Source organism: Grus americana, chromosome 1 (assembly GCF_028858705.1).
Source record: "Grus americana isolate bGruAme1 chromosome 1, bGruAme1.mat, whole genome shotgun sequence".
In the NCBI taxonomy this organism is placed as follows: domain Eukaryota; kingdom Metazoa; phylum Chordata; class Aves; order Gruiformes; family Gruidae; genus Grus; species Grus americana.
Window position 1 is genome coordinate 195,937,563 of NC_072852.1, and position 14,622 is coordinate 195,952,184.

The window sequence follows — 14,622 nt, forward strand, 5'->3', positions numbered from 1 at the left end:
GAGGGGCTTCTGACCCCTTCCCTGCCTGCTGCTGCTGGCACAGGCTCCAGCATCCCCTGCCTGCGCTGGCCCATTGACCCTGTGGCTGGACACAGGAGATGCTGGTCTCAGCGCTTGTCTGTTAACAGTATTTTTTAATTTCCTTTTCGATTTCTTTTCCTGCCATAGATCCCAAAGGCTGTCACCAGCTGGGCAAAGCCTCCTGTGCCTTCCTCCGAGGAGAGCTGGGAGGGTCGGGTCGGAATGAGCTATCCTTGGGCAGAGGGGATGGGCTGCTCCGTCCAAACCCCCGCTCGTGTTCACTGCGTGGTGGTGTAGGGGTGCTGTTTGGGAAGCACCCTTGGGTGTCCCCTCTGGTCTGGGAAGTGGGGTGGGAAGGAAGAAAAGCAAGCTACAGCTGCAGACAGCTCATGGGGGCTCTGGGCTGGGGACCACCTGCACAGCGTCAGTGTCATTTTGCTGTGACCACTGCTGGACGCAGCAGAAACGAACACAGCAGGAGAATGATCGCTGTGCTCTTCCCCTGCGGTTGGAAACATCCCATGGATACGCCGTGGGCCGGCATGAGCCTGGCAAGCAGCGGTGCCGTCCCTTTGAAAGGGATGTGGCTGGGCAGTGGGGCCAAGTCCTGCACCCCAGCCTTACTGCTCCGGGCCGCTTGTGTCCTGCCCTCCTCAGTAAGATGGATAAAATGGGCAGAACAGGCTTTGTCCTGGGCTCAAGTGGTGCACAGCTTTTTCTGCAAGGGAGGATGAGCTAAATAAGGCTTGACTGTTTTTCCAAGGAAGCTGAGCGAGGGTGGGCAGTACGTGGGCTGGGACCTAGCGTTGCACAAGTGAAGGTCCAGCTGGCCATGAGGATGTCTCTGGGAGGCTCCCCGAAACACCACAGTCATGGAGCGTGGGCGGATGCGTAGCCAGCGGGCGGCAGACAGACCCCCCCACGCTGGGGCTGCATGGGAGACATGGGGCAGGGGCTGCCAGATGAGGAGTGTGAGACTGGATTTATAGTGAAAGGCTTTTCCAGCCTTATTTTCTGTGTCTCTACTTCTGTACTTGGAGATGGATTTCTTTGTCAGCCGTAGAAACAAGAAAGTTTGCATTATCGGGAGGTTTTTATTGCCGGAAATATGTATCATTTGACCTTTTGCTCTCAGTTGTCCACGCTGTGCAGTGAGCCCAGAGCTCCCTTTTCTCATCATCATAGAAACTGCTGCTGTCATAGCACGGAAACTTAATTTTAGCCTCGATTTCTGAGGAAACGAGATGCGTAAGCTCACGCTAGCTGTCTGTCCATCTGTCTCACCAGCCAGGAAACAAGCTGGGTCTGCCTGCTCTCAACAGCTTCTTGATGCCGTTGATCATCTCTATCTAGATCTGGCAGGCAGATGGTGGTCCCAGCGGTGAGAAGACCCTACAGGAGTGACGGCTGGGTGAGTGAGAGGGATGGAGACCTAACGTGGGAAGGCAGGAGTGTGAGCTGGGTTATTTGTTGCTGGTTTGATCCACCGATGGCCAACGCAGGGAGCTGGGGGGCATGACAGCAGCGCGTGGAGATGGCCCATCTCCCACCAGAGATACTGGTTGCCAGCTGGGGATAGGGGTGGGAAATAGGACGTGAGTTACAGCATGATAAGGAGATGAGCAACTGAGGGGTGAAGATTTTGGCCCCAGCTTGGTAGGAAATCAGGCTTTGCTCCCTCTGCCACCCCCAGGAAAACTGGCTACCGCAGAGCAGAGCTCAGGCTGGGTAGCTGGGAGAGGCAGAGGTGGGGGAGAAGCTGCCCGGGGCTGGCCCAGCGGGCACGGTTATTTCCCTGTTAGCTCCCCGTGGTCAAATCAGGGCAATGCATTTGCATTTCGTGTGAGGTCCGAGGGACCAGGCGCTTCACCTCCCTCCCTGCCTGCCCCTGCCTTGGGGATCTGCCTGCCTTTAGGAGGCCACATGCTCATTAATTTAACTCCTATTGTGCAGGCTACAACCGCAGCTCGGGAAACCCTGATTTATATTGCCAGTGAGTGCCACACGCAGCAGATAGAGGCCAGGGCAGCACTTGGCACAGAACAGGGAGGCAAACGGTCCTTTCTGCCCCCATAGATGTGCTCTCTGAACTCAGGGCACCCCGGGGCTCATGGGCTCCAGGTGGCAGGAGGATGGTGGAGTAGAGTGAGGAAGGGTTTTCCCATTTTGAAAATAATATTTTGAATAACTAATAGTAACTCCTGCCTCATTTATCCTCTTTTCTGTCTTTCTGGCCCTTTAAACATGTAGGCTTGTTTTTTAAAAAAAATCTTTGTCAGATTTTACCTCGAAATAATTCCAAATCTCACAAATTCAAGCACACTATGTATTCCAAGCATCATAAGCCCCATGGTGAGGCTGCAGGGGGAAGCACATCTAGGTATTACTGGGGCTTGCTTTGCCACATCACTGGCTTTATGGGGATAAAACTGTGCTGCAGACGGGGCTCCAAGTGCCCATGGTTAATACCCCTAACTTTCTCTAAACTGTTCTAATAACATTTTTAGCAGATCCCAGGTGAAAAGTAACCTTCTCTGACTTATAAATGCCATTTTGCTGTATCCAGACATATAGCCAATATTTAGAGTCTTGCAAGCTATTTTCATCTGGAGAGAAAACAGCCCCGGGGTGGTATTCAGCGTATTTCAAGGGTTTCTTCTGCTGTTGCTTAGCATTTGTGTCTGTTGCCCATTGGTCTTTTTGCCTCCATTTTTAGAGTCATACCTGTTCCCACTTGTGAATATCCAGGCAAACCCATTCCTACAGTTTGTTGTCTGCCTAGGTCTTGCAATGATATTGCAAGAAAGGAGCTGCATACATCTTGCATTTGTCTGGAGCGGTGGCTTTTGTGCCACTGGACACCAATGGGACCTCCAGGCTCCAATGTGACAATATAAAGGGGAAGCTTTTCAAGGAGAAAAAGATGACCGGGTTGTAGGTTGGTCACCTCCCATGAACCAGATGAGGGTATCCCAAAAAATGAAGGTTTTCAACCCTGAAAGACCTTTTAACTCCAACAGATGAGGCCAGCTCTGCATGCATCTGATTGCATGATGTGACCGGCCATCCTCCCTTGAGAGAAGCAGCCTTCCTTTGCCAGGACTTGCTCTTTCAAGAGCCTTTTTCCCTTCCTGAGCCTTTCGAGTCAGTGAGCTGTGAAGCAGACCCCTGGGGTGAACCCTACCACGTCCAGGGGGTTTACGTACCCAGCTGAGCTGCACCCCCGTCCCAGGTCCTGTATGGCCTATTACTGGTTTTCATCACTATGATGATTTTTGAAAGTAATTTGGGACAACTGTACACACCCTTAGTTTCATAGGAAGCAATGTCACGATATGCCAGAGCCAAAACCTGCTGCAGAAGGACTGGTGTTGGTGGAGATGGGGACACAGAGGTGGGTTGATCTGAGCTTGCCATGGTCTCCCAGAGACACAGTCCTCTTCCCACCTTCCCACCTTCCCAACCCGAGTAGTTTCCAAGCGGCAGCAGCGCTGCAGACCGGCCGTAGGGACATCGGCTCTCACCAGGCTGCGGGAGGAAGGATGCAGCGAAATCAATGGGTAGCATCCATTTACGGTAATGGGCTTTGGTTTGGGTCAATGGGTTTCTTCCTCCTATTAATCATCATTGCAGTCCACCGTGCAAAGGCAGTGCTGGAAGCTAAGAGGGAAATAATCCCGTCCCTGCAGAGAACGAAGACAACCCATTAGCAATGCACGCAATGCTCTCTCGCTTGCATTTGCTCTGCCTGTCTGTCTTTTAATTGTGAGCAGGGTTACAAGCGGAGGATGGGCTAGGCTCAGTTTATATACCCATTTTTCATTAAAAGGATTACTTGGAAAGAGGTGTCCTATGCACAGGTTTCCCTGATTAATCCTTGACATTTCTGAGAGTCAGAGGTCTCCCCATGCTATTCAGCTTCCCGACAACCTTTTCTTCTGGCTTAACTGATGCTGAAATTAGATTTTAAAATTACCTGGTAGTCCATGCGACTCCTTATGGAGAAGTCTATATCAGGAGATTGCCTTGCGATGGGAACTGGGTGAAGGCTCCCAGCCATGCGCCACGAACAGCCCCTCGCCCCCTGGTCCCCTCAAAACCCCGGTGGGAGCCAGCCGCCACGCATACGCGCCCAGCCCAGCCTCACTGGTTTTGTGCTCCTCCATAAGTGTGTGGGAACCAGATTTTCAGCCCCCAGGGGAATCTCTCACCTGCTCCTTCCAGCGGAGGGTATCAGCAGCGAGGCACCGATACGGGGAAAATCACTCGTCCAACAGTGCCGGACCCGGGTGCAAGTTGCAGGCTGATGGGGCCGGGGCTTGGTGAGACCCAGGCTGGACATCCACAGGTCTTGGCTTCCCCCGGGCTGATGAGCCTATAAGTGAATAATGAAACTGTTGGTGATTCATAGACTTTTTAAATGGGGCTACGACTTGGAGGCAGTCCAGGGAAACACAAGCTGCTCACGGCTATGCCATGACACACAAAGGAGCTACGCTCGTCAGATAAATTATTCATTGCCATTTTCCCAGCTCAGCTCTCTTGTTGACCTGGTATCACTGATGAAGAAAGGTTGGCGGAGAATAACTGACGAGGTGGGACCAAAAGAGCAGAAAGTTTGTACGGAGGCTCAGCATGCAGGCAAACATCATGTCAAATGGAAGACAACAGGAAGAGGCAAAGATTGAATTGGGAGGTGAAAAATGAGGACAAGCTGAAAAGCCTGGTGGACAACTAATGACAGCAATAAGGGCTGTGAAACTGGCACCAGCATGAGGCTAGAAACTCTGCGTGGACTGGAGTGCGCTCCCAACATTTTGCTGAAGCCAGGAATGACCATGTATAAGACAGCTCCCCTGAATGGGTCAGGGTGCTGGAGCATGAGAAATGACAGCCACCCAGGGATAGGGACCGTGGAAATGAGCCAGCTGAAAAGAAGGCGGCCAGGGCCGAGGCTGCAGAAAATAAACGATGATGTAATGAGGGAAACAGCTAACATGAGAAACTGCCCTGCTACTGAAGAGTTGAAAAAGACAGCTGTGATGACTTGGATGCATATCAGGAACAGACCCTAAAAGATACCCTACATGGCAACGCACATGGCAGTGTGAGGCACCAGAAACAGGAGAATGCCAAGCACGGGGCAGGCAGAGCGAAGAACAAAACTGGGCTAAATACTTTGAAGACAAGGGAAGCTATTCCAAAACCAAGAGGGTAGAAAGAAACCTCTTTACTGAGCTGATGGACTAGGGGAAAAAAAATAGAAATCCATTGTAATTTTCTTACTTCAACTAATTCACAGAAGGCTTTAAACCTTAACTTGACGCGTCCAAAGAGCATCTCTCGCCCGGGGGTCAGAGCTCTTGGGGGTCGGGCAGTGCCCCCGGGAGGGCTGGGAGGGAGCCGGAAGGAGCCGTCCCACCCTGGGGATCCAGAGCTCTCCTCCAGCTTCTACTCAGGGCCAAGCCACCAGTGTGCACTTACGGTCCCTTGTGTATTTGGGGAACATGATTCATGGACAGGCCTAGATATTTTATTGAAACCTGTGGAATAACAGTCTTTAGATCGTCTAGGCACCTATATCCCACTGTAATCCTTGGAGTAGCGGTTGGTGCTGAAAGAGCACCATCCTTCCTTAGTTTTTTCTCTACCAAGGAGAGACCACAGGGCATCACGGCTGCCTGCTGGGAGCGGGGACGGTTCAAGAAGCTTTTCCATGCAGCTCTTTGATGGCTTTCCGAAATTCCTCTTTGCTTTGATTTACACTGAAATTTATATGCGCCTAGCTTGTGTTTTGAAGCTTTGAAGTGCACTTCAGGTAGCAGCAAAGGGGTGGCGGATATTAAATGAATAATTAAATGAAGAGAAGCAGTTAGTACAGACACAAACCAGAAAGCTATACAAAGAAACGATCCCATCGCTCTTCTCATAAAGATAAAACATGTTCCTTATGCAGATGAGGATATTTGGCTTTCAGGAATTCAGATGGGATTGACTTAGTCAAAATAACAAATATGGCCAAGAAAGAAGGCAAGAGCTTCTATTTACATAGTTGAAGGAGCACTCTTCCTCTGGCAGGATGGCTTGCACTGCAGTGGCTCTCGTGCCCACCAAAACTGGAGGGGACCGTGCCTCTGGGCACAGCTAACAGGGAAACATGGGGTGGGAATCAGTGCGTCAAGTGAGAACATGGTTGCTTAAAATTCACTAGAGCAAAGCAGCACTTTGAAAGCAGTGGTGCAGGCTGCGCATCTCGTGCCACCAATCTCCTTCAGGGAGACACCCCAAAACCGCGAACCTCCTCCCTTCCTACCACTAGTGAGGTGCACCCCGTGGCACGAGCGCCTGGGTTCGCAGGGCCTCCTCGCTGCAGGACGATCAAGATTAATGAAAAAATGAGGACATGGATAAATAAAGAGTTTGTGTTTTCTTCTTGCTGATGAAAACCTGTAGCTGTAAATACATAAGCAGAGCTGGCCTGACCGATAGATCCATCAGGGCTTGCTCTTCTCCAGGAATTAGCTGTCAGCCCGTCAACGGCTGCTGCTCAGAGGCTGAATGTTGTTTCTGCTCCCACAGTCATCAAATCTTCAGTCAATCCCAGCCTGGCTGGCTGCTGTAATCCTTCACCACATCAGCTGTGCCACCCTCTTTCCCCTTGGCGGGGGCCCTGGGATAGGAGGGGAGCTCAGGCCGGTACCAGTCTCCATCCCGGGTGCCACCAGGCCATACCTCCAGCACCTCCCAGGACAGATGGCACTCAAGAAAACCTGGGAGAAAGGAAAAAGTATCCTTTTTATTTCCATAGGGCTGTTTTTCAAGCATTCAAAAAGTGCTGGAGGTGGACCCGTGGCTGCAAAACCAATAAAATTTCTTAGCTTTGTTAGCAGTAGTAATACAGGACACCGTATAATTCTTTTTCCAGGAGAAAGTATCATTTTAAGGGACTTTTTTAAAGGGAAAATCTAAAGAAAAAGATTGCATAAAATCCTTGAAGCAAGGAAGGAAGCATTGCACTAAAGTAATAAAATTACTTTGCTTCAACCCTTCCATGGTGAAATACTTGGCTTATTCTCTTGTTGTTCTGAAATTCATTTAATGTAAAAAAAAGCCCTGTCAGTTGTTGAAATGACAACAACTGCTTTGCAGGCATCAAAGGATCTGCTCATCTTTCTCAAGTTTAGTTTCACAGAAAATTCCAAAACTTGTTGGTTTTCATCCAGCGGAGAATAAAAGCCCATTGCAAAACCGGGGAATTCCCCACAAAAATGGAAATTCCAGCTCCCACACAGCGCTAGTTACTCTCATTAGCTTTAGTTTCTTGCTTGCACACTCCCTGGTTTCCCTCTGCTTCCCAGGACTCCCTGATGCAAATGCACGAAGGTGGCACAGTGCTGCCCAGCCACGTCTGCCCCCTCCCCTGCCCCGCTGCAGCCACCAGCCCCTGGGAAAAGCTCCAGCTCAGAAGAGCGAGGAGGGACTGGGAGGTCACCCAGCATGAGAGAAGATTCCCATGTTTCTTTGTGTTTTGCCACCAAAAGCAGTCCAGGAACAAAGCGGAAAGGGGCTGGCAGTTTGGCCAAATGTGGTCATGAAGGCTGGGAGTGTGCTCGTACCACCGGGAGGGGACACCTCCTCCAAACTTGCAGGCAAACTGAACTAAGGTTTGGGCTAATTGTCTGCAAAAGGGGAAAATCAATGTCCTGCTGGAACTGCAGCATGAACCAAGCCTGGTTCCTCCTGGGCTTGTCCCTGGCATGAGTGTGCCCACGTGGCTCCTCTGCCTAGGCAGGAGTGAATTCTTCTTCTCTACCTAGACAGCTATATCTACCAAATGAATAGGATTACGCCTATTGCAGCTTATCTCCACTCTGTAGTTAGATTATTTGTTGAGAGATGGACAGATGGATGTTGAAGCACTTGTGGGAAAATTGCTTTTCTCCCTCCCCAGCATGACCGTGCCAATTCATCCTCTTGAAAACTTGGCCAGAAGGGGGGTTGAATGTAAAATTATTTAGCACTGGATAAAAAATCCATGGGAAAACGTTTTCCCCATCTCTAGTGTATGGTTTTTTTCTATATCTGGTTTCCACACTTCAGCATCACACACAGAATTGCTTTCCATAGAAAAATCATACCCAACACCAGGAAAATCAGCTTCCTGCTTTTACAAGTAACAAAGCTGCTTGCCCAGGCCAGGAGGTTTCCATCCCAGGCTTGCATTTGTGTGGGCTCACCCTGGCTGCACCCAGGCGTGCAGCCACAGGGAGATATATCCCTCATGGCCCACAGATCTCCAGCACATGCAGGTCCCATGTGCACTTCAGAACACCCGTACATTTGTATTTTATCCCTTGGCATATTTTGGGCCTTTTGCAGCAAAATATTCCAGCATGAAGCTTCCCTTTAGCATGAGAAAGAGATCGCACAAAAGCCTGAGCTGGGGCTCCACGTTGCAGTCCTTCAAAATATGCTTGCATCATGTACATGATTTTTACATAGTCCTGGCAAACATTTCTGGGCACTGCTGCAGCATGCTCAAGAGCAAAGAGTATCATGACCTTCAGGAGCATCCCCACTGGTCCCACATGCAGGTTATACCACTGAGTCCCATCACCCAGTGATGAGGAAATGCACCCGCATGCAGACCTGGGGCAGGACGTACTTCTGGTCAGGGACAAATAAGCAGCTGTTATAAAGAAAAAAAGAAAATAATTGGGAGAGAGAAGGGGAAAAGTAATGAAGTGAAGGAATAAAATCATTTGATACGACAGAAAAATAGTTCTTTACTGTTAAAGAACAGAGCATGATCTAGTTTCTAGTTGTATCTCCTGCACTTCACAGACTGATTCATATCAGAGCATTGCCAGTTATATAAAGGGATATATTCCTGAAGATATGTGATTGCCTGAAATTTTCATAATGAATAAAATTCAAATTGGGGCCTCTATTGTTACACTGCTGGATCATCCTGGCAGTGACATACTACAGAAAGAAGCAAGAACAGGCTGAAGTCACACAAACCTGTACTTTAAAATTAGGAACTCATCAAGTTTGTCTCAGATAGGGGCTCCCCTGCAACATAGATACACTCAAAAGTACTCGGTCACCGGCAGCAAGGCAACTAGTCAGGATTCAGATGGGTATAATTAAGACTGGGGCTAACAAGCCCTATTTCTGCTTCCTAATGGGCTGCAGGACACATAGGACTCTTCTGGCTCATCAAATTGAACCTCCTTTGCCCCCAGTGCCTCACCACCTCACGCTGCTTATAAAGTTACTGTGGTTTAGACCCAGGTGGATGTGGGGCCCCGTACACCATGTTAGAGGCTGCCCTGAGCCCACTGGGACCCTCGGTGAATGCCCAGCTGAAGTGCACGCAGGGCAAGCTGCTATCAGTTTGCTCTCGTGACAGCGCTGGTTTGCAGTTCAGAAGGCTTCTCAGCCTTCCCGTGCTTGCTCTTGAGGTACATAGAGAGTGCTCACAGACCCTCTCACTGGGCTCAAAATGCCAGTGTCCTCTCCAAACAGGTAAGAGTCACTCCCCCAGCCACCCAGCAGCCATCTCTGCTGACTCCAAGTGGTCTTGTTTGCCTTGGGCATGGCTGAGCAGAGCAGACAAAGGTTCACCAGGGCTTCAAATGAGGCTTTCTACCCCCTGTGCCAAACATGGGGCATGCTGACCTGCCCCACGCTAGCACCGCAGCAGAGACAGATGGAGTTTTTTTCTCCTCCAGCTTTCCCACCACAGGTTACTGCAGACTTTGCTATCACCCTGCCAGGGCACTCATTGCACACGATGCTGTTTCATTGCATCCTGTTTCTTCTGCTCTGGTCCTCAGGGTGAAATGATCAGGGCTCAATCCTTTGGCAGAAGACAATGATTTGGAAGAATGATGTGCATCACCAGACTTTGCAAGTTGGGAATGTCTCACCCATGGGAATGGATATTCTCCACTGGATGTGGCTAGCCCCTCGCATTATACCCAGCTCCAGGTGCTATGAAGCTTGAAGACACATTGACCGTGAAAGCCTTCATCTTGAGAGATGGGCTTTCTCAGAGGAGATCAGGGCACAAGCAGGACTAAAAGGCTGGTGGACTGATGAAGCTTTTAGTGCTAGACAAATACATCTAACTTGTAGTGTCTGATGCTGATGCTACATCCACATTCCTCATATGTTTTGCTGCTGTGATGGGGGTTTAATGTTTAGATTAGGTATTTTCTTTGTAAGAGTAGTTGTTTCATCTATTTTTCATTTCATGTTTCCATTTATAAGGCACACCTATTGTCAGCACATGGAATACTTAAAGTGAGCAATTAGGATAATTATTTTCTTTAGGATAACACCAGAATGCCCTCAGTGAGGGTGAAGACTCTATGATTTCAGGTGTTGTTCAAAGATAGGGCAGACTCTGTTTCTGCTCTACCTTGTAGCATGTCTCTTGCTTGTTATTTATTAAGGTAAACAGCAGTCAATCTCCTAAATAAACCCAGGACAGAGATTAAGCAGGAGTTGAGGATTTGGCTCACTGACGTTGCTGCACAGTCAGAGCCAACACCATGGAAAGTTGTCCCTGAGAACAGAGCTTCCTTCCAAATGAAAAGCCCAGGGAGAGCTGATGGGCTCTGCAGTGTCCCTCAGAGATTGCTGGGGCGTGTGAATGGCTGCTTCACTGGCTGCAGAAACGTTGCGTCCCACACCACCAAGTGGGAAGCGCGATTCATGTAGACTGAGCTGCGCCAGAAGTAAGATGCTTGGGGCTCGCAATCTCCTGCCAATGCAGAACTGCTTTGGAGTCCCACAGAGTGGGTTTTCCTCTGTGGAGAGGGTTGTGGCACCGGACTCCTGCTCTACATAGGCAGTAAAAATGAAACAACCTGCAATAAAAGCAACCTGGCATGTTATTTATGAAAAAACTTGCCCCACGAACAGTGGGTTTAGATTTAAGCCTTAACATAAAGGACGGTTGAGCCCTTAAGTGTCCTGCTGAAATGCCTCCTATGACATTGATATCCAAGAGTGGTTTAGACCTCTGACTTCCCAGTCAGTCCTTATAGCCTGGCTGAGGAGCAGAGCCTCTATTCAAACCATAATCTATAGGTACCTCCCTAGGGTGTTTTGATGGCTTCTCTTTATTGGCCACATAAGCAGGCAGGGTCTGGGAACGCTGGATTATTGTGGTTTGAATTGCTGACTACTCTCTCAAACACAAACTCCAGAGCAGCCACCAGTGCCAAATGTCCGTGCCATAGAAAATGCCCTGCATAACATCTTCGTCTCTTTTTGAGACATTTATCTAACCCAAGAACCTCTGTCTAATCTGGACAGAGGTTCTTAAATAATGATTTTCCCCAAATAGAACTCCAAATAAAATTCCATGATTAAAACCTTAATAATTGCCTAAACAACTTTAGCTTAATTGCCAGCTCCAGCTGAACAGACCCTTTGGGACGTTAGGGAATTACAGCTAATGCAAACAGAGCTCTGATATATTTCTTCACAATATTGTGTTAAGTAAAATCCTTGAATTCCTCCAGTGTTGTTTTAAAGAACTGCGTGTGATAAGTCAACTTGGTTATGTGCTCTGTGTGAAAAATTGCCAAATATCCTGCAGGGCAAATATGAAAAAGCAGCAGAGAAGACATTCTGAAGAAATGAGACTTTATTGACTTTTTTGTCCCACCTTCAAAGGCCATCAGTCAAATATTGTTGAAGACTGTGATTTCACAATTTTATTGCATTTCCAGAGGGGGGGCAGTAAAGTGAAACTCATGTTGGCATATCATTGATTGTGTGATTTTTCTTTTTTGAACCAAAAAAGAAACAAAGCAAGAGAGAGAACAGTGATGGAGAGCAAGGAAACAATGAGAGTCCTTGATTCAGTCCCTCCTGATATCAATGAGAGCTGGCACTGGTCTATCACAAGGACAGGATTCACACAGAAGAGAAATAAGACAGAAAAGCAAAATTCACCATCAGGGAATCTTCTGAGAAATCAGGAAAACCTAGATCCTATACTTGGGTTTTGTAGTTTGGTTTCTTTTAAGTCGAGAAATAATGAGTAGTGACACAGGTATCTATTTAGTCTACAGTATATTTTCTTGATCTTTTCTCCTTTGCAGTTGCCAAATACTGCTGCTCTAGCAGATCAAAATGGAATAAGGGCTTTTACTCTGTGCCATATCATGTTTCTGTTTTGCAAGTGGTATGCCTTGAAGAGAAAAACCAGCACATGATAAACCTATTAATTGACAGAGGACCACCCACTGTGGGAGCTGAAGTTCAGCAGCAGAAGTCCCACCGACGAGTCAGTGCACAGGGGCACAGTTGTCCTTGAAATCCTCTGCTCACACCAGCCCAACCGCTGCACAGTTGCATTGGCTTTCTCTGTTTATCTGACCAGAAAGAGGTAGGATCTGCTCTACCATCTTGTTTCTACCATCCTCTCCAAACCTTTTAAAGTCTCAAATCACACACTCCATAACCAGGGGCCACCTTTGATTATTCTCTTAGCCATATGTCTCGTACTTCAACGGACAGAAGTTTTCTCTTTCTTCCTAACTGTTTAGACTGCATATAGACTCTATCATCTTTTTATCTATTTCTATCTATTCTTACCTATTGCCAGTATAGTCCCTATCTCAAAGAACTTACACTATGAGCTTGAGAACAGAGATTCAATTCCTCCCATGCCTTAAATGCCTTTTGAGATATTAATTGTTAAGGACTGCTATGAATGACGCCAGGTGAGGATCCGACACTGATAATTTACAGAAGCAATAACTTTTAAATGCAATCTCCTAAGTGAGTTTGTGATGTGAGCAACAACAGAAGAGGAGGTACTGGGGAGAGCTGTGTGCTGAGGAGGCAACAAGGGACGCCAAGGATGAACGAAATTCCATATGAAAGGGTAAAACTGAGGAGGGTCCAGGCAATAAATAATCTGAGGTAGCTTGTGCTAAATTATAGCACCCAGATGTGGGTGAATTGCTGCCTTGAGGTGGTGTCACAGGTGAACCAAAAATGTGCAGGGGCCTTTAGAAGTTTTCCTAAGATCCTGTTTCCAGATGTTGCTTCTCAGGGTTTGGGTCCAGCTGGAGATGGGACAACATGAGTACAAATGCTGCCAGTCATGGATGCTTCTTCCTGGAAGGCTGCAAGAAGCTGTTTTTCTTAACGTTTCAAATGAAACGTCCTTGAAATGTTGGTAAGTGTGACAGTGTGATGAAAGGGATTTACAGCAGAGCTGCCTGGAATGTGTATGAGGGGACAACAACAAGCAAGGGATGAAGCAAAGAAAGCAAGCAGAGCTGTAAATGAGTGAAAATATAGAGTTTATTTATTAACACAGAATTTAACATCCCAATAATAATCCAGTTGTTCACTGTTACACCAGAATATGTGTTATACATTAGTGTCTCCTGCAAGGCTGTTTCTCTTAGCAGTGGGAGCCTTTCTTTCCTGCTGGACTTCGAATCCGATTTCCAGATTATCTTAATTACTTTCCAACCGAGTCAAGATACTTGAATGTTTCTTTTGGAATTGTCCAAAATGAGCTTTTTCTTCTTTTCTTGGATATTCACTTCTATTTCTGTAGAGAGTTCATGAAGTGCCTCGTCTCAAAATCTTCTGCAGCTGACTAGTTTCAATGGCAGCTTAGCACACAAAGGCTTTGTCCGAAGAGACCCTTGGCACTGCTGCATTGAACGATCTATGTGAAACTGCCTGATCAGACAAGTATTTTCCAGTAAACTTAAAGGGAGGAGAGTATCCCAGTTCCCTGGACAACTCTGAACAATTTTGTGCAAAAACGCTCCCTGAAAGTAACTGCTTTATCAGTGGGAGTAGCACCATCCAGAGTTAACTCCCTACTGAAATCAGTGTTGCCTTGTGTGAGGTCCAGGACAGTCCTTGGCTCTTGTGAGTGGTTCTCCTTCCTTGTGCAGAGGTGCTTAAAACAGGGAGAGTGTAGCTGGGTGACAGCTATAGTTCATGGGACTGGACTTATTTGTATGCTGGGGAATGAGCTGATCGCTCTACTTTTGCATGAGCTGATTTATTTTGCATTCTTGTTATGAATGTAATTCCTTAAGGGGAAAGACTTCCTGACTGCAGTTATATTTGTTCTTATTACAGAGCTATTCCCCACCTCTTTGTGCTTAATTTACTTTCCTAATATTGCCAAGCTGCTCTCAAAATTAGAACCCAAGTTTTAGTATACCAAAAATATCAAGCAGGACTCTCCAAAGTACAAGTAGTCTGAAGCCTGTGTAGAATCACCACCCTGGAGACTAGTAAATTACTGGAGAGAATCTTCTTAGAAAAAGATAACGAATAATAGAGCTATTTTTGGATGTTCTTCTAAAATTAGTGGCTGTCTAAGAAGGATGACTTATAGCACAGGCTTCATTGTAACTGGAAAATGGATCCATCCACGGACCTCAATCACACATATATCACACAGGCTGACAGCTCACATTCTATCACCTTTCTTTAATGCTGCATTTCTAAATGATAATTATTTTAATGGGTGATTATTCTAGTTTTGAGCAGTTCAAGGAATTTCTGATATGGGTAAGCAGGTGTAACTTTTAAAAA

At 47.3% G+C, this 14,622-nt stretch overlaps 1 long non-coding RNA gene across 1 annotated transcript; it reads left to right on the forward strand.

Moving 5' to 3' along the window:
- Window positions 1-723: 723 nt before the first annotated feature.
- Window positions 724-11,720, forward strand: LOC129201549 (uncharacterized). The gene is made up of 2 exons (XR_008575437.1): window positions 724-1,432; window positions 9,864-11,720. It is a non-coding gene; the product is annotated as an uncharacterized LOC129201549 (long non-coding RNA).
- The last annotated feature ends 2,902 nt before the right edge of the window (window positions 11,721-14,622 follow it).